This window comes from Ovis canadensis, chromosome 1, assembly GCF_042477335.2.
Source record: "Ovis canadensis isolate MfBH-ARS-UI-01 breed Bighorn chromosome 1, ARS-UI_OviCan_v2, whole genome shotgun sequence".
In the NCBI taxonomy this organism is placed as follows: Eukaryota; Metazoa; Chordata; class Mammalia; order Artiodactyla; family Bovidae; genus Ovis; species Ovis canadensis.
In genome coordinates this window covers 116552683-116556581 of record NC_091245.1, presented here as the reverse complement: position 1 = coordinate 116556581, position 3899 = coordinate 116552683, and the positions used below count along the sequence as shown (strand labels likewise).

General features: G+C 40.4%; 1 pseudogene; it reads left to right on the top strand.

The window, feature by feature from the left end:
• Window positions 1–3167: 3167 nt before the first annotated feature.
• Window positions 3168–3378, top strand: LOC138931503 (guanine nucleotide-binding protein G(I)/G(S)/G(O) subunit gamma-5 pseudogene; annotated as a pseudogene).
• The last annotated feature ends 521 nt before the right edge of the window (window positions 3379–3899 follow it).

Below are 3899 nucleotides of genomic sequence, written 5' to 3'. Positions count from 1 at the left end.
AGCTCTTGCATGCCTGCTAAGTTGCTTCAGTCGTGTCCAACTCTTTGCAACCTCAAGGACTGTAGCCCACCAGGCTCCTCTGTCCATGAGATTCTCCAGGCTAGAATACTGGAGTGGGTTGCCATGCCCTCCTCAAGTGGATCTTCCCAACGCAGGGATTGAACCTGCGTCTCCTGTACCTCCTACAATGCAGGTGGAATCTGAGCCATCAGGGAAATCCTTGAAACCTCAGGCCCTTAAAAAGATTTGTTGTATTTTTACATTGTACTATATTTTTATACTATATTAGTAAGTAATGCTCCCATAGCACATATTATCCAGGCACTGCTTGAAGTTCTTTATATATATTAACTCATTTATTCCTTGTAACAATCTTATGAGAAAAATACTGTTATCCTCATTTTACCGACAAGGAAATTGAAACAGAAAAGCATTCCTCAGTCACAGAGCTGAGGAAGAGCAAAACTGGAACTTGAACTCCAGGTATCAGAGACTTGCTATAAATCACTGCATACTGCTTCATGAGGCCACTCATTTAGAAATTTTAGTTTAAGGACATGTAAGAGTGTGAGGGAATCTGGCCCTTAAATCTGTGTATTTCCATTCAGAGGATATTTCTACTGACTTACAAACAAAAGGGATCAGAGAAAATTATTTAGAAAACTCCCCTTAGTCTCTCTAAGTCTCAAGGAAGAGATTTGTAAAGTTTACATCCATTTATACTCATGTGAAAAGACCCTGATGCTGGGAAAGTTTGAAGGCAGGAGGAGAAAGGGACGACAGAGGATAAGATGGTTGGATGGCATCACTGACTCAATGGACATGAGTTTGGGTGGACTCCGAGAGTTGGTGGACAGGGAGGCCTGGCGTGCTGTGGTTCATGGGGTCCCAAAGAGTGGGACATGACTGAGCGACTGAATTGATACACTGCCAGTGCTTTTTTATTTGTTTGTTTTGACAAAAAGCAAACCTGTGGAGTTAAAGCCGGTTTGTTTTCAGTGATAAGTCACTTCCTGTTTTTAAGGCCAGGAGACCTTCTAAAAGCTTATTTTAAATCTCAAGTTGCTTCTCAAGCGTCAGCATTGTTTTACAAAGCCACATTTAGATGCATGCAGGCCAGATAAATCACTAAAGTGTCAACTGTGTAACCTTCGAAAGAATGCCCCTTCCTTAAGGATGGGGAAAAAAAAAGCATAGTCTCTGGAATTTGCCTTGTTTTACAAGGCTTGCACATCTAAAAATACATCTAAAATATTTTTCAAACCCTATATGGTTTTGTATTCTTTCTTAACTAATGACAATAATGAATGATTATAAAAATTTAAGTCACCTCTTCATTTTTTCCCACAAGAAAATGTCAAATAAGGAAATGTAAGCCATTCCCATCTCTATATGTGAGAATCAGAGCATGAAGAAACAGGCTTAAATAGAATCAAAGTTTTGGAAAATTTCTAAAGATGTACTCAGTGGCTACAAGGTACCCAACCTGGGGCTAAATAATGTGGGGTTACCCATAAGACATGGTTCCTACTGATACGACCTGCCGGGATAACTCATTTTCCGCTTCTAGGGGGAGTTCTAATTCGGCCTCAGGAACAATTCCATTTTGAGGCAATTCAGTCAGTGAGACTTGTTACTTGCTAATTCAAATTCAATTCATTGAAAAAATCAGTGATATCTTCACTCCAGTCAGGAATCATGCTACTCTTCACTCCATCCTACAGTCCCTCTAAGTCTTCACCTCCAAATAATATTTTTCCCACTTATTATTTTCCCAAATAATAAGCTTTTCCCACTTTGCCCTAGGACTGTCCAGGTTTTAGCACTGGGAATACTATGTCCCTTGGGACTGTCTAGATTTTAGTACTAAAAGCCGATGTCCTGGGAAACCCCTCAATTCTGGACAAATCAGAATGATTGGTCACACTACTCTCAATATAGTCCCAAGTCTCACTTTTGAACCTCACATTGTTCAGGGTGCCATACAAGTGAAGTATTATTGTAGCTCAGATGGTTTATAAGGATGCTCAGTCTCTAAGCCACCAGTCAGGAACTGAGGGGAAAAAGTGAGTATCTTGAAAGTAGAAGCCACTGAACATAGCATTACCTAGAGCTATTTTATCTAAATTATGGCACAGTTTCATGCCAGTCTCAATATCAGCTCTTTTTCAGCACCTACTGATACTTATGACTAACACAGCACATGCAATCACTCCAATGGCCCATCTACTGGCCAGGCCTTCATACACACAAAATTGGCTAGAACAAGCACCTTTTGGTGTTTATGGTGCGGGAAAGAAGCTATGCTCTTCCTTCCTGGGCAGCATTATCTTGCAAAGAAAGCATAGGCTGGGGTTATACAGGAAGTCTCTCCTTGTCAAAAGGAGTGGAAGGCCATTTATGCTTTTTTGTGTGTCATAAATCACTTGCTTCCATACTTGAAAACCTGAAGTCAAAATGCTCAGCCAGAACGGAGAGATGGTCACTTTGCCTTTGGCCGCGTGATACCAGAGTCATTTACAGAGCAGGTACCAACAGCTCTGCTGACTGTGTGTCATGTCATCCATCATGCGAAACTAAACCAACAAGGCGTGAAGAGACAGTTGTGAGAACTCTTGTCAGAGAGGTCAGACCACTTCATCAAGGAGGCAGGGCAACGTTTAGGATAGCTGGCCAATGGGAAGGGTTGCTCAGGGCACATTTTTAACGAGGGGCTTTCCCATACTCTATAAAGAAAATCTCAGAAGGCAGAAGTTCACCTTTACTTTTGGGCACCAAACTATATTTGAGAAGGGACTATCACTCCTAAAATATGCTACAGTCTCATTCTTCTTCCTTCCTGCTGGTCCTTTTCAATTTTTCTCTTATTGTCAACAACTGAAGTGGCTACCTTGTCAAGTTGAGAAATGGCACTACTTTCAAATATTATTCATATTTTATGAAAGATATACTTTGTGAAGTAAACTTGCCCACTGAGCCAGGTTCTGATACTGTAGCCCCACTGCCATAACTATTTGAGTCTTATCCTCAAGACAAGCACAAAAAAACAAATGTTAAGAGACAAAGTTCTGAGCCTCACCCTGCCCCACCCCACCCTGCCCATTGGCCCAGTGAACCCACCGCAAACCAGCCTACGGCCTGTGTATCTACCCTCCTTTGAGTGCACGATGTCTGATTCATCCAGTGCCGCAGCTATGAAAAAAAGTGGTTCAACAGCTCTGGCTGGAGGCCGGGCTCAATCAGGCGAAGGTTTCCCAGGCAGCTGCAGATATGAAACAGTTCTGTCAGCAGGATGCTCAACATGACCCTCTGCTGACTGGAGTATCTTCAAGTACAAATCCCTTCAGGCCCCAAAAAGTCTGTTCCTTTTTGCAGTAAAATGAATCTTTACAAGGTTTTACAAACTGTTTTTCATAAACCAGTGACTATTCAAAGGAAAGCTAAATTTGAAGCCTGTACAAAAGCCTCTCTGTAAACTGCCATACTGTACAAACTTCTACTTTTGTTAATTCTTAATGTCTACCTCTCTGAATATTCATAATTTTCTGTTTCACAAGGATAATTATTTTATATACACTGATGGCAGCATACAATAAAATATTTAGTATAAAAAAAGAAACAAATACAGTCATTGCTCATATAACACTCAAATTTATGTAGAATCTTTTGCCTGGCACATATTTGTTAAATAAGATGATAAAGATGGATATTGGAAGAATATAAAACTACTGCAATTACCACATGTGAGGAAACTGAATGATAATATAGTGAAGCAATATTCTTAAGCCATGCATTTAATGGGTATTTGGTCACAAGTACCCTAGGTTCAGAGCCTAAGAAATTAACCATTTAGCTAAATCACATCCACTATAAGGTAGTATTCTTGCCTGTAATATTAA